We start from the raw sequence: 26,801 nt of genomic DNA, 5'->3' as shown, positions 1-26,801 counted from the left end.
CGAAGAGCCGGTACACGACGAGATCCTTTGTTTTCATAAGAAGATTACTCGTTATTCGATGTAGTTACTTCGGTGGGCCATTTCGCGTCGGTTATAGGGTTTGAACGGCGATACTGGGTACAGCTCTACAGACGAAGGGGGGGTTCGGTCCGAGTGTGCGAGGGTGAGAGCGAGTAGCGTCGGCAACACAACACGGAGCGTCAGCGTTGGCGTGTGTATCGTTTTCCACGTAGAACCGCTACGTCGGGTGTGTTAGTTCGCACGAAATCGTCGTCGTTATCTCTTGTTTGCCGTTCTCCTAGTCGTATAAGCGGAGCGTATACGGGAGGTAAATACTAAGCCTCCCGTAATTTCCGTACCAAGACGGGGACCCCGAGGGTTTTCGGGTTTCTCTCCTAAAGCGCGAAGCAACTCAACGACGGAGTCCCCGAGGGATGAAAACGGCGACTTTGGCCTTTACCACACACGCGCCATCCGCGGGCAGCTATCGGATCAATTGAATCCATTCGACGAAAGGCTTTGCGCCTCCAGCTCCGCGTTACTGATTTGCAGACACCCCCGCCGCCCCTGCCGCCCCCGCCGCCCTCCTCGTCCCTTCGAAACGGCTCGAATTCTTCCCCGAGTCTTCGATCTCCGCGAATTCGTTTTTTTCTCTTTCTTGTTTTTTTTTTTTCTTCTCTCCTTTCCCTCCAAATGAATCGTTAGGCAAGCGCGTTAATAGCTCGTTGCAAATTGATATCATTTTTACCGCTTCGATTTAATGAATACGGTAGGCGCGTTTTTATTCGACTTCGACCGTGTGGGTTTTGGGAACGGGGGGGCGGGGGGGAGAAACGTTATCGAAATAATCTCAGTTTCTATCCCGGTCGAGTGAGGCTATATATCCGGCGAGGCGCTCGTAAACGTTGAAATACTTTCGGGCTTAGGTTCGTACGGAAGAATCGACACTTGGTCCGAACATTTATGGGGATCCCAATGATCTCGATGAAGCGACTCCCTCGCAGCAGACACACGTACGATAGTGTAATAACCCCCCTTCCTCTCCTTTCTTCTCTCCATCCTTATTGCAGTACCTACCTAAATCCTTACGACTATGGTTTCTTCTCTTGCGGATCTCGCTACGGCCGCAGGTGGTGCAAGCACCCTCTAAAGTCCCCCGTCGCCCCTACGTATCACGCCCTTAAATTTATCGAGCGACAATTTATTAATCGACGGTATTCCGTTCCCCGATCGACGCGATCCCACTTCGATGTAAAATCTCGCATCGTAAAAACGTGAGAAATTGAATCGTCCGTCCGAACGATTCACGGTGTATGATAACCGTGCCAACGGCTTCACGGTTTTTAACAAGCGTGTAATGAGATTAAACCGAGTGTGTGAGGTACGCGGGATCGGAGAAGATTGGAGAAAGGGTTTTATTGTTGATGTTGTATTTTAAGAGAGGAGAATAACTCGTTTGTAATACGTGCGCGTTGTGCAAGAGTTGTCGGTGGTATAGATTGTGTTTATATATATATAAGTAAAATTCGCGAGGAAAGGCACACGCAACGGACGGATAAAATGTAGGGATGGTTTGAGTATCTACTGTTTTGCATGTCGTTGTTATTCAGAAATAGTCACAAACCACCCTGCAAAAGTCGTCCTCATCGTCCTCGTCCTCCTCGTCCTCGTCGTCCTCGTCGTCGTCTTCTGCTCTTCTCTTCTCTTCCCTTTCCTTTCCATTTTCATTTTCATCCACCTGCACACCGCTCTCTCATTATATATATATATAAATTTTCCCCTGCACCGTTCTCTCTTTACCTCAATTTCCCCGTCCAACGGTGGCTCTCGGCCCACTTCCCTACCCTACGAGATGTTTTATTAATGAAAATGAAGAAGCTTCTTATATTTCCCTTTATTCCGCTCTGTGTCATCACGCCTTGCTTCTGCATAGCGGAGCTCTGCAACACGCCCGGCAAAGAGAAGAGTGAAAAATGTGAAATAAAATAAAGAAATCAGAATCAGAAACAGAAGAAGAAGAAGAAGAAGAAGAAGAAGAAGAAGAAGAAAGAAAAGGAGGAGGAATGGAAAGGACGAGATATTATTCCCTTGGCATCGCACGCTTCTCATCCTCTCCTCTTCAGACCATCATCTGCTCTCGCCCATCTGCCCTTAAGTTTTTAATATCTCTCCGGTGCCATCGCGAACTGAAAATCTAAATATCCGGTTGTTCCAGCGTTGGCGAGATCCCGGCAACCCGCTGCTGCACCTCTGGGCAATTTCCAAACCCCCTTTCCACCTCGTAACAAATGATCAGCCTTTAACTTTGATTTTCGTATAAGGTTATTAAATTCTTGCTCACTGTCGGCCGCGACATCGGACCCTACCTACGCGAAATTCATCCCTTGTCCATTTTTTCGTCGCTCTCCCTTCGTTTTCTCTTCATTAAAAATTCTTCTGACGAACGAACGTCGCGATTCTCCAGCGAATTCGCATCACCGCGGGGTTCGACCCGTACACGGGGGGGGGGGGAAAAAAGGAATGCGGAGTACACACGTAAAATAAAGGAGAATAACCAGCGGTGGCCGTAACATCCGTCTTTCGCTCCGCAGTTCAGATAGCGGAAAATAATAACGAGAAAACTTCTTATATACGAATTGCGCTTCTTCCGTATCCGCACGGTCAGCAAATTTCCTATGTAGTAGCCCCATGTATTACCTATACGTAACACATGTATATATAAACTACATATAATCCAACAAAGCGGCTCGCTCCGTATAGATTCGTACGGGGCGTGTGTTTTAGTTGGAAAAGCGATACCGCCTGTGAGCCCAACTTTTTTGCCCTCCTCTACCGAATCGATCCGACCGGCTGATTTCCGAAAATCGTCACACGATCGTCGCTTTGATTCGCGACTCGGCGATCATTTTTTCTTCGACCATTTTTTTTTTTTTTTTTTTTTTTGCAACTAATCCTTTCGCACGACAACGCGGGTGAACCACCCGCAGCCCCCTTTCCCCGCTAGCGGTGGCGGGCAGGTATGTGGGTCACGTTTCGCCACTCGAGAGTCATTCGACGTTTCGTCGAGAGGTGAAATAATCGATTGTTAACTACACGCGACTAAAACTCGCTCGCGTGTATACCTATAGGGATGGAAAAGAGGGCAACGTTCGGATATGATCGTGCAACGAAAGCCAACGATACAAACCTCTCCCCCCCTTTTTTTTTTTTTTTTTTATTCCACACACCCCGTGTGTATCTTTATCTCTCAATCGTATCGGCATATCCTTCGATTATTGTTATATCGTCGTTACATCGACGTTGGGTAATTTATCCACCCCCCGCACCCCCGCCCCTCGTTTTATATCTCTTTCATTCATGCCTTTCACCACTATTCGCAGATATATATATATGTACACGCACACCTGGGCAAATAACCGCGCTTCGCGATAACTGATGATTATAACGATGATAATAATGGATAATAATTTTCGGCGACACGTGTTTATTTTAGATTTTCACCAGTCGGGTGTGCGCGGCCCACACGGGGGGGTGGGTGGTGTGACGGGGCGAAGATTCGTGGATATCGTGTCGAAGTTTCCCAGTTCGTGACGACGTCGATCTCTATAACATTTTGTTACTAATGACGGTTAAATTTGTTTCATTTCCTGCTTCGATACGTACCACGTGAACGCGCACGTGTGGGCCGTCGGGGCACACGTAGACGAATCTCTAACCGGTTCACGGTAGAAGTTCTAAAAATAAACGAGTATCAAACCGCGGCCAGATAAATGCCCCGCGGTATTGTATCGACGCACGGATAAACTACCCGCATTATTCAACCCTCCCGATGCTACCGGGATCGTTTCTGCTTCGCGGGGAACTGAGAAACACAACGTGTTACACACGTACGTGTATATCTGTACGTGTATATATACGGAGAGATGTACACGTGAGAACCATCGTACGTACATCACCGTGTGTACGTGTACGATGTAACCGACGAGCGCAGCTGCCGCATCGCGAAATCGACTCGCTCTAAACATACGTGAAAAGAACTGCAGCCAGCGAGAGTTCATTTCGTCGGATAGGATGCAATTAACGATAAAACGATTCACGCGGACCGAGAAGAAAGGGAGAAAAAAAATATAGAGAAAAAAAAAATAGAGAATAAAATCAAACCGAAGCAGAGCGAGCGAGCGAGAGAGAGAAGACACGCGTAGGTTTCTTCTCCTCCCTTTTTTGTTTGTCTGATTTTTTTTTAATTTTGCTTTACGCGGAACTTTTTCACCTTTTGAATCGCGTGTACTTACGTTACGGTATGGTATATACATACATACTTTTATCACGACGGAGTATCGCGTCGCGTCACGTATAAATATAGTCAAAGGAAACTCTGTCGCGTATTTAATATTCGGTAATTTAAATTATACGAGTTTGTAAGTCTCCCTACTCATTGTAACGACGTACGTTTAACGTCATTGTCTCTCCGCGTTTAAACGTGTACATATTTTACCGGGTACGTTTATACGTATGGCGGCGGCACATATTATACATTATGTCTACATAAATGTAATTTAACCGCAGCTCTGCCCAGCGTGTATAGGTAAACCTACCCCCGTACCTTCCCTACGTATAACCGACGCATTTGTGTGTCCTACTACGTGCACACATCTGTTACACCTATGTATCTACGCGTAATAAATTACACGCGTGCGGTACATATGTACGTAACGCTTATACATATATACATATACATATATACATATATACGTGTACACAAACACGTTAGTTTATACATAAGTAAAAGCGCGCGGAGCAGAAATTACAGCGAGAGAGTAGGCGAGCGACAGAAATGGCCTCGTAGAGACCGACGTGACGCGGTGAAAAGGACCGCCTTTTCAAACATGCCCAAGGTGTAATAAACTATATTGTCACTATTTTCGGCATCCCCGTAACTTCCGGGGGAGGGTGGGTGGCCAGGTTTTTTATTTCGATTTTTTATCCCCTCGTTCCCTCGCACGTACACTTTTCTTCACTTCGTCTCGTCCGATTCGTTGGAGGAGTGGGAAAACCGACCGCGGGTACATCTCTTGGATGTTTCATCGTCCTCTCGTTCTTGCCGGGGCATGAACGAGAAAATGAAAAATAACGATGTTTGGCAAGATTCTAGATTTTTCCAAGTCAGAAATTGAAAACTGCATCGCGAGATTCTTTTATGTTATTATACCGCGTTTGTTTGTCGTGGCGAATCGCATGTAACCCCCTCCCCCCCGTTGTACCTACGTTATATTACACGGTTTTGTCCGTACGAACGTATGTGCAAAGAATATTGCAAGTTGTAGTTGGAGACGGTGGTTAAGTCTTGTCTTATTCCCCGCGGGGGAGGGGGAGGGGGGCAGGGGGAGGGGGTCGGGGAGGTCGCCGGAGGGATATAATACAAATAGGGAATAAGGTGAGCACCGTCGTATCCGTGTGCACCGGTTTTCTAGTTTCACGTTAACGCGATATAAAAACACGGTTGAGATAAAAGAGGAAAATTAAATACAACGGAAACGACGATACTGCCGACCTTTTCTCACAATTTCTAGGAGCGCGATCCCGGGATAGCTCGCTAGAGGCTGGGAGGGGAAAAAAAAAAGAAAAAAAAAACAGAAAGCGAACGGTAGAGACAAATATTAAAAAATGTCTATCAAATTATAAGACACGTATACTCGCGTGGAAGAAAAGCAACTTTTCTCGATCTGGGATGATATCACGTGGACATGTTATATACCCGGCATACCGAGGTTATACCGTACATAAATTTATATGGAAGAACTGCTGGTACGAATTTATATAGGTGCAGCGTGCGGCGTATACATGTTTCTCTCGAAAAATCCCCTCCGGCCAAGCCCGGGTTTCAAACCAGCCAGGGGTTGTATTTTATGGAAGTTTCATCTTCATAATCTCAGAATATCTGGGGAGGCTTTCGCTTTTTGCTTTTTACCTTCGTTTTTTTTTTTTTTTCTCTTCTTCTTCTCTCCTCTTCTCCCGTACTCTTTCCTTTTTTCATACTTCCCTCCTCTTCGCGCTTCCGTCGACTCCGTAGTCCTGCCCTCTGTCTTCGACGTCCCTTCCCATCCCTACCGACTCTCCTCATCCCTTTCTACGCGCAGCAGGATCCGTTTACATTTTTACGTATATAAATACATTATGACCTACAGTATGGTATATATAACTCCGTTAGGTATACCACCCTGCATGTTTAAATACTTATTAACTTGCGTATTATATGCATGCAGAACGGTAAATATTTAGCCGAACCCGCGTAATATAATGTTAGCTAGAAAATGCTCTCGGAGCTGGAAGAAAATTTACGAAAAATTCTCCCGAGTATATCTCGCAATTATTTCACTGCCCACGTTTTACTTTTTTTCCATCTCCATCTACATCCTTCCCTCCGCCTACATTAACTAACCGAAATTACGCTCTTTTGCGTGATTATTTCTATTTTCACGTCATAGCGTGAAACTTGAAAAATTTCAGCAGCCATTTGGGCTGTAACGTATGGTAACATCGGCAAAAGTTTCGTACGGTGAAGAAGTGTCGCTGGTTAAGTTAACTGCGGAATTGTGGAAAGTGTTTCATTTTATTTATTTTATTTTTCGTCTTGTTTTTTTTTTTTATTATTTCCTTCGTTCTTTTTTTTATTCGCCGACGCAAGGGGGGTAGGAAGAGGACAAATCGTTGTACAGTACGGTGCTATAGCTACCCCTGTCGCTTGAAATATTCTCGCATGGTGAATGTGAATTTTTCGTCCTCGAGTCTTCTACGGATAGACCTTCGAGGCAATACGAGAGGAGGTGAGGATTTATGTGGCGACAACCCCCTTAACGTACCCTGACAAATACACCCCTGTATTCCGTCTCAACCCCCCCCCCCCCCCCCCCCCCCCCCCCCTCCCGCCCTTTTGTTCGCTCTTTCTCTATTTCCTTTATTTCTCGTATCTCACCTTCCGTCCTCTCGTCCCTCCGACGATCTATACCGGCTCTAGTTTTGTTAACCGGTCGAAACGAAAAAAGGAAATAGATAGGGAAAAAAAACGTCCGACTAATTTGTATTCTTTGCCCTCTAGTTTTAAAACGTATAAAAATTATATCGAATGCGCAGCCAGGCCGTTGACACGTGTGCGTATTTTTATAGTGTGTAAATGATGGAAAGAAGATTAATTGGAAGCGAGCACGGTCCCCGCAGGAGCGAAGGGTGGGTTTGAAACGAGAAGGTAATTAACGAGTATATATGCACGTGTTCATCGTAGGACAAAGTGGAAGGGACGTACCACCCTGCGCTCCGCATCGAAAAACCACCCCAACCCGCTGTCGTCCTCCACAATAGGGGAAAACTGTATGTACATATAATAGTTATAATTAGAGGCTCGTGAAGTTGGCAACGGTTCACTTAGTCCGTGTATCTCTTTCAGGGTTTTTATTTTCATGATACTCGTCGAATGAAAATCAACCCCCCGCTTTTATTCGTCGCCCCGATCTCTCCGATCGTTTTTCTCGTTACTTTTCTTGCCTTACGTCCTATCCAATGAATCGATGAGAAACCGATCGAAATATGTATCGAATAACTTTGTCCTAACTAAATATATTGGCGACTTATTCTCATCCAACGATACCAGAAATTTTCTCCCGAGCAAATATTGACGGGAGAATAGGTTGCGGCTGGGTCGAGCTTTGCTCGAAGTAATTTCGTCCGAGTTACGGTAAAACAGTTCGTATATTGTTTCAAGCTCCGATCTATATACCTCGACGAAGAAAATCGTTGGCTCTCGGAACTCGATCGCGACTCGCGAATAATTCACAAGGGTGGATCTCGTCGCTCCGCGTTCGCGAATTTTTAACCATTCGCGAAATAAGAGAGTAAAAAATTTTCAACGCGGAGGCGCTGTGTGACGTAAAACGGGGCTGAAGAACTGCGCGCTAATTTATCGAGTGATAAAACATTAATGCATACACGGTTGATGAGCCGGCGCACTATTCAACGTATACCTCGCGTATACCTCGCGTTATGTCTACTCGCGACATTCATTCAAATGGGATCAAACGGCACTCCTGATTCGAGAGAAAATCGATGCCACGGCTTCATTTTTCATGTAACGCGCCAGCCGGCTGTGCTCGATAAATTAGCTCACCCGTCACATCGGCCATCTCTAGACTCCGTGAATTCGAAGAATCAATTTATGTATTTCGTCTGGATCGTTGTACCGGAATCTGGATCGATGAACGCGGCGGGTCACGAGGATTTTAACGATTCTTCGCCTACCCCCGCACTCTCCGCGGAATCATCCTTTCGTCGTCATCGGTGAAAACTATATCCCGGCCAACGGATAAGCAATCATTGTAGCCAGCGGTCACGAAATTCATCCTACACCCGCGTACCATAGGGAGTATAATTCTAGCCTCCGGCAATAATTCTACTTCGTCCTGGCTACCGGCCAAACAATTATCCTGGCCAGGGGCCGTGAAAATTACCCCGGTCATCAGCCGTCATGATTATCCTTCGCTACCGCCCGCAAAGTCGCGTTCACCTTCGCCTACGTACCGCCGTCATTCCGCCTTTCCGATCTCTAGTGTCCGAAAATTCTCGGGCCCACGTTATCGGAACAGACGGAAAGTTTCGCATCAGATTCGGAACGGCAATTAAATAGTGCTCAAAGTCGTGCATCGTGTAGCGGCAACCGGGTTCGGGGAAGCGAGTTATCACGATTAATCCCTGGGGAGTGGAAGTGGAAAAAAATGGAATCGAGAAAAAAAAAAAAAAAAAAAATGGGAAATAAATACACGGTAGTACGCAAAAATACGTTGAAGTGGTTTGGCTTGGGGAAGAGGAACTATACTGCAGCTGAAATTGCGCTGATGAGGGTGACGTTTTCATTCGTTCGGATCGATCGCGAGTGAGCGGCGGCGAGGGAGGGAGGGAGGGAGGGAGTGAGCGAACGAGCGAGTGTGTCAGGCGGAGAAACGAGTGGAAATTACGACTGGTATAAAAGTATAATTACCTACTTCAAAATGCCATCGGCTAAATCCCATCCCGCTACCGGGCGAAGCCACTACTACCGCCTCCTTCGTACTATAGGCGCTAATTATCCCCACGTCTGCTTTTATCACGACGCGATGCCGACTACCGACGTGGATGCTTATTAATTCGTTGGGGTTTTTGTTTCGGAAAAAGTAGATCGAATCGCTGCGCACGTGTTTTATAGCTATATCGAAGCCGCCATTGTGCTTCCGCTGTGATAATTATCCGTCGAAAACTACCCCCCGCGGAACGATGATCCGACCGCGTTACCTTCGAAAAATCAACGTCGAAAAAGATCCGGGATTTTTTTCTGGACAAAGGTGATCCGGAGTCGATGAATTTCACTCGCGAATCGATCGTGTCGAATAACGGTAGACAAGCATCTTTCGGGATATGGAATTTACGTGTACGCGACGTGTGTGTACTACTATATTTCGAGGGTATAATAGAAATAATCATAAAATACGGGGAAGAGCAGCCTGTCGTAAATTTAATATGAAACTTTCATAAAACATAAACACAGTACGTATAGACGTAGATGTGTACGTGTACGTGGAAATATCATACCGGGATTCAAATAACCCGGACCACGTCAGCCTAACAAGATTTTCCACATAAAGACGCGCCATCGAATATTACGCGCTGAGGAGATATTTCGATTTTTTTAAATTAAACTCTTGAAATAATATTCCCTCTAGTTTGTTTGGATCCACATGCGATAACCGGGTATGTGAGATATTAATTCCTATTTTTCGAAGTCGCAAATATTGTCAAGGTATCGAAGGTCTCGAAAACATTGCAATTTCCAGGTACACGTATAAGGTTAAAATGAAATTCAACCGTCCGCTCGACGTCTGACTCGACGCTGATATCCTCCACTAGTTTCATTAACGCGAAATTCATCCGCCGAATATATTCGCAGGTTTAAATGAACCAACTTCATTGTACGTACAGTTGGGAAATTAATAAGATCAGCCATGCACGCGCAAAAATTGTTAAAATTACGTGTTCGATATGATTTTTTCCGGACTTTCACGCGAAATTATCCATTTTATGGACCGAGCATCGCTAAAGCGTGAAATAGGCGTTGATTACATTGAGTTGAAAATTCATGGATGGATCAATTTTGCTTCTAGATTCGGATTCCTGTGATCAAAATACATAAAAATAGCACAGGAAACCCTGAGACAAAAAAAAATATCGATTTTTGACTCCAAAATCGAAATGACGTCAAGGGGTACCCCTTGGAAAGCCAAGAAAAAAATCGATTTTTCGGCCAAAATTAAAGTACTTTGAAAATTGATTGTACTACACTTTTCTTACGTATTTTGACCTCGGGAATCCGAATCTGAAAGAAAAATTGATCTATCTCTGAAATTGACCAAGTTATCGCCAATTTTCAGCTTTTTGGGGTCAAAAATAAAAAATTGATTTTTTGGTCTATATTAATGTATTTTAAGCTCAGGAATCCGAATCTGGAAGAAAAATTGATCAATCTTCAAAAATGACCGAGTTATCCTCATTTTTTCGCATTTTTTGGTACAAATTCGAGGATATCTCGAAGGGAAAAAATCGCAGCCCAATTTGGACAACGGATTCGTGTTCCTGAGGTCAAAATACATAAGAAAAGTGCCATACGATCAATTTTAAAAAATAAAAATTTTTGGCCAAAATTTGAAAAAATCGTAAGGGGTACCCCTTGGAAAAATCTCAAATTTTGGGTAAAAATTTTTATTTTTTGAAATTGATCGTATGGCACTTTTCTTACGTATTTTGACCTCAGAAACACGAATCCGTCGGTCAAATTGAGCTACGAATCTTTCTTTTCGAGATATCTCAATTTTTCTGCCTCAAAAAGCGAAAAATTGGCGATAACTCGAATAATTTTATAGATAGATTAATTTGACTTCCGGATTCGGATTCCTGAGATCAAAATATATCAGTATAACATATAAAATAAATTTTTTTTTTTTTACCCAAAATCGACAAAAATCGGGATTTCATCATGACGTGACTTTGAAATTTTTGAAGTTGATCTCAGGAATCTGCTAACCAAATTAATATGTCTATTAAAGTGATCAAATTATCGCCAGTTCTTCGCTCTTTGGAGCGAAAATCTTGAGACGTGACAATAAATCTCCCCCACTAACGTTAATCTTCCCCATTTTTTCATTTTTTTTATGAAGATTTTGTAATAAAGTGGAGGAGAAAAAAAGGAGCGTATCTTGCGGGGCCAGATGTTGTCGCTATTAGATGGTTACATAAAAATGAATGAGGAAAATTTAAGAAATCAAGATCTCCAAAGTCAAAATTATTGGGGGTTGTTATTGCCCTGAATTCGATTAAAGAATCGCGTGATTTCCACAAAAAGCATTTTCTCTCTCTCCTCTCCCCCTCGTACTCCCTCGTGTTCGACGTAACGTCGCGGTCGTTTTCCAACCCCCCCTTTCGTTTCGCCGTCTGCAAAATTCCGTTTGGAAAACAGCGGAAGAATAAATTGGAGTAGGGAATCGGTGGGGGGGCAGAAATACCGTACGGTTAGGATCGCAGTAGAGCCGAGTCGATGGCTAGGTGGCCTAGCACAAAAGAACGGGACGTTAGAAAACGGGGTTTGTAAATGGGGGTGAGAGGGCGGGAGGGAGGGAAGGGGCGGGGGGGAGGGAGGACAAGCACTCGGTCACGGGTTGCCGGCAGACTAAGCGAGAGTGGCCACCGCTCGGAGGGCTATTTCGACCTCTATAGAGACGCTAGCTAGTCTCCTTCTTCTTGACCCCCGGTCGTCCCCGTTTCCCCACATTTCTATCCACCCTCACCTCTCCAACGCTCACCGGGTCGCCGATCGAGATTAGCCACGTAAATATACTTGGCTTCGTGTTCGGAGGTACCCACTGTCCCTCTTAACCTTTCAACTCCTTTCAACCGCACACGATCCGACCCACCGAGAGCAAAACTAAAACTGGGTGTAGTTTTACCCCCCTCCGCCCGTATCCCACTGGGATAGTTGATTAGTTTTTTTTTTCTTTTTCTTTTCTCATTTTTCGAACATTATTATTCCGACGAAGGGATCATCGGCGGGTAATTGGGAAGTTGTTCGTGAAATAGGAACGTTCGTCGATCTCCAGACGTACCTGGGTTGTCTTGAGTTTTCAGGAAAATCGACGTCTTCGGTAAAACGTAAGTCGGATGTTACGGGGTGGCGGCTCTATATAGAGAGAGAGAGAAATTTTCTCGGTTATTTCACATACGTGTGTACGCGTTACGCGAAAGACTCGTGTATACGTCTGGCAGCTATAACTGTCTCTAATTAATTAAACGGGCAAAGCTCCTGCAGCGTCTATATATTTACGTGCTTGAGGGGTTGACGTTTGGGGTGGTGGGGGGCGGGAGAGAGGGAGGGAAGGAGGAAAGGTGGTACGCGGGAAGCCAAGATAAAGCAGCCATTACAACCTCCGCCCGAAATTCCCATTTCCATCACCTTTTCATCCTTCCTTTCCTCCATTCGTTTGTTTCGTTACAGTCTCGCTTCGACGGGGCGAAACTCCTCGGGGTTCCCCTAAAATTACAACTGTTCCCCGCACGAATACGGGGCGGGGGCGGTCGAGGGGGTGAAGGTGAAGGTGGAAGGTGGGAGGTGGAAGGTGGAAGGTGGAAGGTGAGGAGGGACAGAAGCTCGACCCGCAGACACGCAACATCCACTGCCACCCCGCGATAACTCCATCTCCAAACAACAACCCCCTAGCTATCTTATCTACAACGTCGCCGCTGCAACCCCCTCGCGAACCGATTCCTCAAAAGACTCCTCATTACTCACATGCTACACGTGGGTGATACGCATGTATACACGTATAACGTACCTATACCTGCGATACATTTATAAGCCGCGCAGCAGCCCTGACCCCGAGGGGCGGAGATCTCGTGACGCGGTTAAGGGTGGAAAAAAAAATCACTCTTTCTGGTCTGACCCGTGCGATACTCGAATCTACAGCGTACAGAGGCTCGACGCAGCAGCTATTGTGGAATTTAACGGCGAATCGAAGGGCGCGTAGTTTTCATAATTATCATTCTCGTTAAAGTTAATTATTGAGAAGAAACATTTCCGTTACACTCCGATTCTCTCTCACTTTCCCTCGCTTCCGTGCTGTATATATACGTATATACTTTTTTTTCTCTTTACATCAGTTCAAGTACACAGGGGTTGGTCTTATAAAGTTACCACGACGCGTAATCCGCGAGGCAAAAGTCTTGTATAATTTCTGTATATATGTACGCACGGGTGTACATATATATATATATATACATGTATTCATGTATTATATATAATATATACGTCTCGAAGAGAATCCTGCAGGTTCTCGTGTTGAAATATTGCTCTTGGGAGATCCGATGTATAGGCGTGGTGCTGCAGAGCCGAGAGAAAATTCCTTTTTATAAATCACGGTACCAGTGATTACTTTTGTATCGTCTTCCGCTTGCCGTATCCGGTAAGGGTAGCGGGGAGGGATTCGGTGGGGTTCGAGAGTTTCACCTTCACCTTCTCTTTTCTCCTTTCTCTCTTCGTTTTCGTTTTTCCTTCAAATTTTTTTTTTTTTTTTTTTTTGTTTTTTCGTCTTTTTGCTTCACTATTTTTTCTTTCCGCTGATTTTTTTTCTCTCTTCATTTCAATTTTTTCTTTTATTTTTATTATTTTTATTCAGCTTTTATTTCTTCTCGGCGTTTGGGAGAGAGAGCCCACCGCTCGAGCGGTGAAAACGAAAACGAAAACGAGAACGAAAACGAGAACGAGAACGAGAACGAAAACGGAAACGAAAATCCCTCCGAATTCCTGGTGCCACGTCGCTCGAAAAAAGGTAATTTCTGCCGGCTGATGAATGCGATATAATTCCGCGGTGCGGTATAACGCTATGTATACATACAGCTGTACGTGTATCGTATAAACCCAACAGATCCTGAGAAATCTAGAAATGGAAGAACCGGAAAGGAAATGGAAAAAAAAATAAAAACACCGATTAAACGTTATCCCGAAACAAATGTCCTTGATTCGAAGGAGGGAAAAAATTATCAATCCAATCGACCGCGCGAACGCTTGTTGTTGTCTTTGATATCTCGATTTATCGGCAAAAACCTATAGGCGAAGTGGAGAATAAATGAAAAATGTTTGACTGATTTCTGAATAAATGAAATTCATAGGAAGAGGTATGCGTCGGGTGCGCTTGTAACGTGGATTTTCATACGGATACGTAGTCAAACGGTGAACCGTGAACGATAAACGGTAACCGATGCTTCCATCGTGTGGCGTACGATAGGTGTACTTTCAAAGCAATGCTGCGGCTTTCAAAAGTCGAACGCTTTGAATTTAATACAACCAATACCAACCGGCAGCGGTATAAGCAACATCAGCTAACCCCAATCTCGGCTAAAATATTCCCAGGCAGCCTACCTACCTCTTTGCGCTTTTCGCGCCCCCGCGTTCGCGTTTGCGTTGCTCTTTCGGCTCTTGTTTCTTTTTTTCCCTTTTCCCCTTTTTTACTTTTTTACTTTTTCTCTTCATTTCTTTATTTTTTTGTTTTTCTTTTATTTATTTTTTTATTCCCTCCAATCCTGGAAATCAACCTGAGGAATAAACCGCGCGTATACACGTGATTTCAACGGTTGTTGCCGTTGTTGTATCCTTCACACTTTTATTCACTTCAATTTTCCCTTTTCTCAGCCATTCGATTTCTCGCACCCCTCGTACGAATTTTCACACATCTCTCCCGCGCGCAAGTTGTTATTACGTACGCGGCAAACTGTGCGCATGTATGTGTACTTTACAAATCGTAATTGAATGTAACGTACGTACGTACGTACCGAAGTGAAGTGAAATAAATAAATAAATAAATGAATAAATAACCGGTGTAGCGATTGGAAATTGCGCTATGGATTTACGAATGGAAAGAAGAAAGCGAACAAACGTCGGCAGCTATCGTTTTACGCTGTGAATGGAAATTTCTACGAACACCTGAAAACCGGATCGGATAAAATTTGAAAAAGTCGCGATTCCTTTCACCGTACTAGTGGAAAAGGTAAACCGGCGAAATGACTCGCTTTGTACATTTACCGTAGGAACGTCAGCGGCGGTAGTAGCATCCTAACAAGACTTCCTGTCGGCAGCGACAGCGCGGCTGATAATATCTGCAGCTGAACCATTGCTTCCGTTTGCCGGGAAGACGTATTCACGGGCGTGTGTACGCAGAGAAACCGCAAGCCGCGCCGACATCAACCCTCTCCAAATCCGAAACCGCGAGATTCGAGGAGCCCGCCATTTATGAGAGACCGGGGGAGGGGGGGAGGGAGGGAGACGGAGGGGGCTCAAGTTAGGGTAAAACTTACACGGTGCATTTCAAGCTGCGGCTAGGAGATTTGTATGAGATAGACCGGGGGGGGTAGGGGGGGGGGGGGGGAGGATTATACGCGTAAAAGTTACCCCGGTATCCGGAGCTGAAACTGCGCTGCAGCAGCGTCAGAAGTGGTGTACGGAGGTATAATACAGGTACAATGCGGGGTAGAAACGTGAACTGGTTCGAAGCAACGGAACCAGTGACTCGGGGTAAAGTAAACGACGTTTAAACTTTCATGGTTAGTTAACAGGATATCAGTCGTACGGATCCAAAAGCACGAAAGTACTCAAACACCGTCGGAGATAGAAGTCATATAAAGGCTCAGCGGCAGAAGGCACCACCGAACCGCCCCTCTTCCTACTGTTTGCTCGCGGCTTCCGCTCATCTTCATTCCATCTGTAAAGGTAGCAAAAGCTGCTCCTCCTGCCGCTGCAACGAACGAACGAACGAACGACGAACGACGAACGACGTACGAGACCCCTCTCATTCAGCGATGTGAGAGTTGGATACGGAATTAATTGCTGCTGGTCGGGGGCGAGGGCGTCTCCGGAGTGAAAAAAAAAACAAAAAAACAGAACGGAAGTAAGGAAACGGGCGTCGACGCGAACTCGTGTCTGCGAGAGAGAGTGGTAAAAAAAAAGAAATAATAATAATAACAATTCGCACTCGCTCTCACATCCACCCCTTTCTCTCTCGCTCTCTTAGCGAATTGAAAAAAACTTTTCGCTTGTCCGGTCAAATGAAAACGCATTGCAGATGGTGCTCCTTCCATACGTATGTACGTACGTACGTACGTCCGCAAAGTTCGTACCTTTACATTTCATCTCATCTCATTGACATTCCATTGCATTCGGATATAAGGCAGGTTCGTATAGTAGCCGCGTACCGGCGGCGTATACCATAAGCAGAAATAGAAAATTGAAATTGCAGAGCTTGCAGGAAACTCGTGTCCGGCGCTTTATACACATATTTCCGTAGAGGTACGTACGTACAGCCCGGCTATGGTACAGCTGCTGGCGCTCCAGTTTTTCACTCTTCCACGCTTGTCCATTCATTTTATTGCTTTTCTTTTTTTTCTCCTCCTCTAGTCATCGCGTACGTACCGGAGTCGGACTATTTTTCGCTTTTCAATTTTATTTATTCTACGTGCCGTGTTTTCGCTTTTTTTTTTTTTTTTTTCTTTTCTGTTTATCCTTTTTGATTCGGTTTTTTTTTTGTTTTTTTGGAACAAACTCTCCGCGTGTCGCCCGGTACAACTGCGTCCTTCAATCTCCACCCCCGGAGGTTCAACTGGCTTCAAAGCCTCCGTTATACTATACCCAACACAAAGAAGGTGTCGGGGATGTAAAAGTTATATATAGATTGAATTACTGCTTTATAATTTTCCCTTTGTCAACCTCGACTCCGAGCTTTCCTCTCCTCGATCCTTTAACCCCCGTGACCCCCGGAGCACCAACCGGCAATGCGAACTGGCTCAAAGGTTTCCTCTTCTTTCTCTTTCTCCCTCTCTATTCCTCTGCCGACGTATTAAAGGGAAAACACTCGATTGCAACGAGCCGAAACAAATTTCAATGAACACTGCCCGGGCGACCGTAACGCGTGGATCCAACTCGAATTTAATCTCGGTCAAAAACCTAACCCTTCGACCGGGTAGGAGGTACACTACCTCCGTAAAACCCCGCTCAAAGTCACGAGTGTACAAGCGCGCAAACATTAAACAATGATCAATTTCAGTTTTCATTAATTAAACTATACCCTTCGCCGTTCGAAAGGTCGAACCGGTTCCACAAAGCTCTCCTGCCGAAAAACGGAGCTACGGGGTTTTTTTTTTTTTTTGTTTTTTTTTTGCCCGGCGTCGAATACCGGGACCGTTCAAGGTCTTCCGGTTAAAGGAAATTGGGAATAAAAGTCGATTTTACGATCGTCCTTGTCTGGGCGAAGCTATAACGCAGCGATTCCGACCAGCTGACGCTGAGAAGTAACCGTCGTCATTTTTATATCCTTATTTTTCACGACGTGATCGATCCTACGAACAATAGTCAATTTTTTTTCCCCCCCCCCCCCCTACTCTGCGCCGAGATGAAAAACCCCCTTTTTATGGACATTATACTTCATCACGAAATATACTTTTCCACGAGGAATTACCAAAGTCTAATCTAATCGCCGGGAAGCTTGATAAAGGCCAGTTAAGTTCTCGTCCATTCGGCATCGACGTGAATTATAACTTTGCTCGTCCGTCCGTAACTTCTGGGACGGCGGTGGTGTTTCGGACGAAAAGTTGCGACAAACAGAAACCAAAAAAACAAAAAAGCGGTAATGATAATGATGATGATGATGATGATAATAATAATAATGATAACGGAATAAAATAAAATAAACTTTTTTCAGCTTTGTTTCCTATACAAAGTCCCCCGAGGTATTCATACCGTGTACCCTTCATTCGATTCCCAGCTTCGCCTGTGTGGGATATTCGCGAAAGTATAAGAGGTAAAGTTCCGGTAGTCGTTTATAACCATCCTTTATAAGCCAAGCGAGAGATGGGGGGCAGCGTGGAGGGTGGGGGAGGGGGTTTTCGGGAGGTTATCTAAAATCTCGGAGTTTACGTTGTATTCTTTTCTATAAAAAGCTTCGTTTTGAATTTAGCAGTATGTATACATACCACATGGGAAGATATATGGCTTAGGTTCATGAATTCCTGATTATAGCCAAGGCCCCCCCGTATCACTTTCCGCTCTTTTGGCTTTGCCACGTTTTTTGTCTAACACACCGCCAGAGATTCTCTATCCGTCGGTTTACCGAAAATACGCACAAAAGGCAAAACAAAATTCTCAATGTTAGGAACGGGGGCGCGAACACCGCCGAGATGAGCACCGCTCAAGAGTAATCTCAACTCTATTGCCGTTATCGGCAGTCGCGATCAACCGTTGCTTGTTTTCTTTGAGGATGCACTACCAACCGGGTCGCTCCGCAAACCAACCCTCTGAAGAGTGTCAACATAATGCTCGCTTTAGATTATAAAAGGAAATTTTTTTACCGCGCCACCCGCCCGAAACGAAAAATCAAAAATACAAAAAAAAAAAAACATTGAAAAAAACCTCCCCAAAGAGCAAAAGTCAGTCGAACTTTTCTCTTCTCTTCTCTTCTCTTCTTCTTTTCGAAACCCTATTCTGCCATGTTCTCGAAGAGATTTATCAGCGTCAACCGTTGAATGGATTAAAATATACACAAAAGTTGTGTATTTCGCTGGAGATTTAGGAGTGGTTATAGAATCGGCAAATAAACTTGGAAAGGGGGGGTGGTGTAGAGAGGGAGGAAAATTTACGTATGAAAAATAAAAAGTTGACGCGGTGGTGGGATAAAAAAGAGAAAGGACGGAGGGAGGAACGAAAGGGGGGAGGGGAGGGGGGAGAGGGATCTAGATGAATTATAAGTTTGTCGTTTTGAACTTTACTTTACTTTTTATATATACAAAGAGTAGGATGTAATTACAGAAAGTGTGTTCACTGTACATGGAAATTACATAAAAGCAGTAGCTCTCAAGTTGGCCAACTATAACCAAGGAGTTATACTCGAACTTGATTAACTTTCTTATATATAAAGTACCTTCCTTTTTGAGGGGAAGATATTTATTAATTAACTTTACGAAACTTCACTTGTAAGCTTCGGGCTGAATGTATAACGGTAAATAATTGGGCGACGGTGACTTTTCTCTTTTTATTCCTTACCCCTATCCTCCGATGGATGCGATTCCGAATAGTTCCCATCCGAAATCGATGTGGAAAATAATTTTTGGCCACCCAAAGGAAGAAAAAACACATCCAAACGAAATTCTCGTTTACGCTGACGATTTGAAAAAAAATACACGTCAATTCGGATTTCAAAGGTTCCAAAAGCCATGAGATGAGACGACAAAAAAAAAAGAAAAAAAAGAAAAAATGCCGCGACACGGTTAGGGAAACAGATGACGAAAGGGGAAGGGAAACGGTGGGACGTGGAAAGGAGAAAAAGGTAGAATTAAAAAAATTAAGTACTTTCGTGTAATTTCACAGGGTGGATACGTAAGCAACGTTAATTCGTCATTGAAAATCCTCCCTCTCCCGGGTCCCCGAGAGTCAGAGACAGAGATACTCCTAAGACTGAAGTAGGGCTTATCGTATTTGCCATCTCGTTGGGCATCGTTTAAAATGTTCTCAGTGAGACGAACGAAATGGTCCCCCAGCAGACTCCGCTCGGCATCTCTCTTTCCACGGCTGTGTGTAGACGCTGCCACTGTTACAGCCCTGCAGCGAGCAGCCCCTTCTCGATTCAAAGATGCTGAAATAGCTAAGCGTTTTCAATTTCAAAAGACCGTCCCGAGATGGAGGGAAAAAGGATAAATATAAGATCCGAATCGCCTTCTCCACAAATATTTGCAATTAACTAACTGGAAGGGAACGGCTTTCCCGCGGGTACCGTGAGATGTGATAATCAACTTTTACATTTCATTTGAATTCATTCATTTATTTATTTATTCATACGTCCATTAGAGACGGTATAATGTATCTTTCGTTTTTAATTGGCTTCGTTACGAGGTGTTTCCATTTTATTTTATTTCTTGTCGTATGCGATTTTTTTTTCACTTCCAGCGCTCAGCTCAATCTGTACGAATAAACTTTTCCGTAACTCCTCGCGTCACTATTTTATTTATGGAAATTACTTGACGCGGAGAAATTCGAACCGTGCTAATAAAAATGAAAAATAAACTTTGTCCTCGTAAGATCGGCAAAGTTCGATATCACTCGTTACATTTGACCGAGCGTTTGGCGTTTCGACTTAAAAAAAAATTTTCATGGCGAACGAATAAAAACGCGAGAAAGATATAATAAAATAAATAAATGTAAACTTCGCCAACTTTTTTTTTACGATTACTCCAAGTTTTCGGTTGTAAAAATAAGTGCTGCTGCACTTTGCAAAAATATATTTATTATTTTTCCATTTACCTAATTTTTTCATCTCTCCGAATTTATTTTCCTTCGTCAGTTGTAACCGAAAGAAACTCGTCGATCGTTCGAACGATTTGCATGATTTTTTCAATCGCGCGGCTCACGCTGTTCCGAACGGACATTGAGAAACTGTGATGCCTCTTGGAAATGAAAAAAACAATCGGAAGAAGAATTGAAAATGTCGCGACGCGTGACTCGAAAGAGGGAGTAAAATGAAGATCGGTTTATTTAGAATTTCAGTGGCGTTGCAACCGATGCTACAGGTGGAGATTGACAAACGACCGCGTCGTTGTTCGCTAATCCTGCCCAAGCTTTGCGCCGTCTTTGCAACAACCGCTTTCTCCCACCCCTACTTCCCTTTCTTCGCGAGTCCACCCTGAAATAGTAAGGGATCTTCGTGGGACGTCGACAACTTGATTTCCACCGCGTTAAGCCGCAGGACAAGACGGTCGGGCGATCGAACCGTACGCTGATTAAAAATACGGAGAACGGGAAATCGGGGTGGGCTTTGGGAACTCGAAGTTTTCCAAAGTGATACTACAATGAGAAAATTCGTTCCATCGCGCGGAGAATCGTGAGCCCGGATGGTTAGATGATATTATCTTTGCAAGAAAAAACTCCTAATAATAAGGTAATCTCAGAATCTAATATCACGCTATAGCCGAATGATAATACGAGTAAAAACTGAGTTTTACGATAAAAATGATCCCCCCCCCCCCCCCCTACTACGTACGTACATATCGTAGATATTGTGCATCGTGTGGCGATATTGCGCTGTTATAAATCCTAAATAATTGAAAAACAGCAAACAACCTCGTCATAATATCACGCGGAAAAATATAATGGGTATTCAGGTTAAACATACTCGAGAGGAGAAAACGAAGAAAAAACGTAAAAAATTGAAGAAAAAGACCGTGTAACAAGGGCGGTAATTTTTCTTCCATTCGCTGTTTCTTTTTTTCCCCTCCCCCCCTCTCTTCACTTTTCGCTCCCCGACACAGTACAGCTGCATTTGGAGTCTCCGTGCCGTACCTGGGTTGTAATTTTTTTCTCTCCCCCTCCCTCCCCGCCGCCGTTTCGTACGTATAATACGAAATATAAGAAGCTATTTGTCAGTCTCATATCTCTACTTGTACACCGCGCTCGATGTATAGCGCACAGGTAGCTACACCCTCGTATTTATTGCTGCACCGCTGTCGGAGCAGCAGATTTCTAAACATTTTCCATCGCGAGCCCTAAGACAAGGGGCCCACTTAACCACGAGCCTCCATTGTTAACCGCGAGTCCGAAACGGCGTAATGCACCCTCTGTATACACACACACACACGGTGTACGTACTTTACTCTCTCGTTTCAGCGTACACGTGAAATACCGAGCTTATAATACCCGACCATATTTCTTTCATTGTCTCGTGTTTTTTGGGACAGAATCTTGAGGCTTTTGATATTACGGCCCTCGAAATGCATCGGTATATCCCTCGCAACCTCTCCCGGTCCTTGTGTAAACACACGTCATTCATCTCGCCGTAATATTCGCCGCTATATGTATGTATATATGTAAAACACGATCGTATACTTTACAGGGCATTCCACTCCAACTTATCCGCGGCGTTACCCCGCACTCCGATCGTCCGACTCAACTCTCCGCACTTTTTTTCGTCCTCTCCAATTCGAGGATCCATATTGACGATGTGGAAAAATTTTGCAAAAAACTCGAGGGGATGAAGTTCGTCGGAGGGGGTTGGTTGATTTCTCACGGAACGCCCGTTAGACGTACGTATACTTCCAGACCGTCTGTACACTATTTCATCTGTATTTTACGTACGGTGACGTATGTATAACGGAGTAAGGGTTGATCCGGGTATTGTGTGCGTCAGGAACGATATTTCTCTATCTTCTCGTGTATCTCATTTTCCTATCCTCCTCTCGTACTCGCGGCTCACGAGGTCTACGCGTATATATCACGTCGCGTATATACGTATATTACACTTAGCCGTGGAGAAACTGTCGACGAAATGGAGATCACCGCGGAGGTTGTTATACATAAACTGCAGGACGCGTAAGCGTCTCGACGACACCTTGTCTCTCCGCGCGGCCCCCGCGCCCTTCGGTTCTAAAAATTTAAGTGAAACCCCAGCCCTCGGTGAGTAACGACCGATCCCTGGAAACCCTGGAACCTTAACCCCTCCTACCCTCTGCGGGTACTTCGTCCTTTTCGAAAACTTCAACCGCAGAGTCGACGAACCAACGTGAGAACACCGAGACGTATAGTTGCGTTCCACGTTAAGAAGTTGATGACGAGAGCGAGTCGACGTCGACGTCTCGACGCCCTTCTTTCTTTTTTCTTATTTTTCTTCAGCTTTTTCTTCTTCTTCTTCTTACTCTTATTCTCCCGTAAACCCCCGGTATACCGTACGCGATACGTCACTTGCATATTCAGCAGATGCCTGTGTGTCATCGAAAACGAACTACGACGAGTTTGTGTTATCGTCACTCCGCTTTTCGCGTGTATAAGGGGCATTCCGCGACAATCCGCACGCCTCCGACCCTGACCATTTTTGTTTCTATTTATCCTTTTTTTTTTCGACATCGGCCCCGTCCGTAGGGGGTGAAGAAAAAAATTTCCACATTTTTTCAAACGTCCGGCTTCTTTCGATGATTTTTCGAACGCTACTTCAACCCTACTTGGCGCGGAATGCCCCATATACTAAGAGTGTAGTGTTCGTTTACGTCTCTGTACCATGTTTCCCCCGGTTCTTCCGTTGAAACTGGAAAGAAAGAAAAAAAGAAAGAGAGAAAAAATGAAAGAAATAAATAAATAAATGAAGAATAAACCGTACGGAGAAAAACCGAAAGAAGAAACAGAACAAAAAAAAAAAACTGTTTTAAAAAAAAGTAGAAAAAGGGAGGAGACGTCGTAGACAAGCCAAACAATTGCAAAGCTTTTATCTCTAAGCATGTTCAACGTGGCGATAGAAACTTGTAGCTTACACCAACCTAAGTTTCTTTCTGAAAGGGAAGCAATCGATTTCAGACATAAATATGCGGTACGTTGTTGTCTCGCTGTGTTGAAATTTTCTATAGAGGATGTTTGAAAAAAAAAAAAAAAAAAATTGTTTAAAATTGAAAATGAAAAAACAAATACTTGTTGAATACATTTTCGAGGCAACCTTCCACGCCAATTAACTACGTTTACGTTCATGAATGTCGTGTAATCGAAACAAAACGGGGATATTGGTCGATTTCAAAAAGAGATAGTTCTCTACCCTACGTTCCCCATAAATAGCTCTATCCGCGTTTGATGGATGAAATAAAAAGTAGAGTAGAAAATTTCATAAAATTTTACACAGTACACTAAAATTGGGAATCTTCCGATAATTATGTAATAAAAATAGTTTTAACATCCAATGGAAGAAGAAGAAACAATTACGTTCAAGGGAACGCCAGTCTGATTGAATTTTGAGATCGTAAATCTTCGGCCAATTAGATCGGATGTCGGTATAAACGGCAGTGAATATGGTGTGACTTTGCGAACGAACGTATATATAGAGGTAGCCGGTATACCCGACGTGCAAAAGTTGCGGGATATAGCGATAGTTTTCGGGGGTGGTAATATAGGGAGGTGGTAATATATATATATACATATATAAGTGAACGTGTGCGCGAGTGTGTGCACAGTATGTATAATGTAAAGTCGAAGGAAGACAGGAAGAAGGGGAGGAAATATTCTGATGGGGTGAATTGGAAGGAGCCGCGCGTTGGACGGAGGTATTTCGAGCGAGCGAAATCCGCGTTTGCCGCAAGCGTATAAATTCGCAAGTTTCTGCGGCTGTCTCCTGTCCCCCGTTCGTACTATACGTTATCCTTCCGTTTCCTTCCTTCCTTCCGTTTCGGTATACGTACGCATACACGGGAATTGGGTGTATATGTGTACACAGCGTTATTACTTTACTTCCATCCTTCCATATATGAAGAACGCGGATTGAAAACCGCCTGCCGGAAACGCCGCGATGTACCCTCGGCTTGAGGTTTTCCCGCCCGGAAGTAGAACGGGGTATTGAACGGAATGAGAAAGGGAATGAAAGATGAACGATTTGCCAACGGAAGAGGATACCTCCTACCGCATATTTACCATACACTAGATCACCATCGCGCGCACTTCTCCTCCACGCCTAGTTTTTTTTTTTATCGCACCTCCTCGCGCCGATGCGGCGGACAAGGTGGAAGGAGATATTTATTTTTGTTTTCTCGTCGCACGTACATCGTCGCTGAAATTCGAGGATCATCGCCGATTTGAGAGGATCGAAATTCTCCTGAAACTAGCATATTGATTAATTTCTCGTGTCGACGAAGTCGAGGCACTCTAAAGAAACCGCGGAGGCTAGAGATGATTTTCTGGTATTACATACGTACCTGATATTCGCGGATCTTGGTTTATCCGGGGGACAAGGGATACGGTATTGTACAGGTCCTACGTAGACATACACATGTACACATCTCGAAGGATATGGCTTAGAGTCGATTTCCCTGGTGCATTCCTTTATAGCTTCGGGTTAAGCGGCGGTGCCAAATGTTGCGTTGGAAAGTTATACAGATAGCTACTGACTCGCAAACCGTCGCGAACCGTATACATAAGTATCTAAAATACATATCCACCCCACACCCCGTACACATCGGAAAGTGCGGTACCTCGTCGATAAGAAATAAGGAAATTTCCTTTTCCTTCATTTTCTATTCTCACGGTTTCTTATATATTCTGTTTCATGCATTTCCCCCAAATCAAAATCTACGAACGATAATTTATCTCATGTTAAAAATTTCGATCGAAATCAATTTGAAATGAAAACCACCCTCTGGGGGTGGTTAATGTTATTTCGATGAAGAGACAAAAGATGGCAGCACCTCTTGACGTTCGATCACCCCCGTGTGAAGAACTGACGTTCACTCGACTCGCGACGCGAGGTAAGGGTCGCAAAATGTGAAATATGAATTTGAAAATTCACTCTGATTTCTAGCTGCTTGGAATTCTTCGGAAAAATGCATCGCAGGATTACCTATAGTTGCGCAACGAAATCTTCGATTGGAAATGCAAAACAATCGCGAGAAATAGTTGACTCATCTATTTGCAGCTTTCTCTCAACTCGCGGATAATTTTTTTGTTTCGTACAGAGCCAATTTATGACGAGTTACGTTTTTTGCAGTTTTAGTATGTTATTTAGTAAAACGAGGTAATCATTATAATTTTTTTTTTACCATACATCATACCACTTCGAACGTGGGATTATTCGGCGGGATTACAAATCTGCAGAATTCGTAGATAGGTATACGTGAAACGAACTCGAGATATAATCCATTAAAGGCTCATTAACGAACTAGGTTATTAAGTATTCATTTCCTAGGGGATAAAATGAGGAGGGGGAGGACATAACGACTACGACGGTGATGTAGTAAAGGGATAAGAATAGTGCAATGGTAGGCAGAATTGAAAAACATCTCCTTACTTTTTACCTTTTTCATTTTACGTCTCTTCTTTTTTCATTTTTTTCTTCGCTCAATTTTTCTTTTTCATTCTTTGATCAAAAGTGCCAACTCTAGCAACGTCAGTCAAAAGTATAAAAAAGGTTTTTAGGATGCTGCTTCCGCTGCAATAGGGTGGTAATCGGATAGTAGAAGAGGAAAAAAGAGAGAGAAAGATGCGCTCCACGGTATATTAGGTAACACGATAATGATGAGACGTATTATGAAGTCCTCGTTATTACGATTATTATTATACGTGTTTTTTTTTCCTCATTTCAGATCAGGTACCCAAGTAAAACGCATTAGATACGACTTATCATTAGGTAGGCATTATACAATATATACGTTGATTTTTTTATCGTGCTTTAACGACGACGAATACCGCGTAATGTGGGCGAATATTAGAATTTTAGTTGGGGTTTTTTTTCCCATTTTTCTTTCCTCGGGAGACGAAGGAATTGAACAATAATTGCAAAATTTCGTGGTGAACGATTTTTCTTATTTTTTCCATTATTTTTTATTTTTCAACCATCCGGACCAATATTTGCCCGATGTCGAGAATTGATACAGAGAACCTTGAATCATAGCTTGAATCATTGTTCAATGAATTATATGTATATATATGTAGCGAAGAAGGAGAAGGAGACGAAAAAATGAAACGTTGTAATACGAGGAACATTTGAGTTATTCGGAGCGGAAACGAGATACCGTTTTATTACCGAATCGCTGAAGCAGTTTCAAAAGTATAAGTATATGTGGGTGAGTACATAATAGCAAGGGTGTGGTAACGAATGCCCTTAATATTTTTTTTTTTTCACATACCAGGTGTGATATCGTTTTATTATTGTTCGGGAGATGAAGCAAATTGCTTGTATAGATTA

Source organism: Athalia rosae, chromosome 3 (assembly GCF_917208135.1).
Source record: "Athalia rosae chromosome 3, iyAthRosa1.1, whole genome shotgun sequence".
Taxonomy (NCBI): Eukaryota; Metazoa; Arthropoda; class Insecta; order Hymenoptera; family Athaliidae; genus Athalia; species Athalia rosae.
This window is presented reverse-complemented; position numbering follows the sequence as displayed.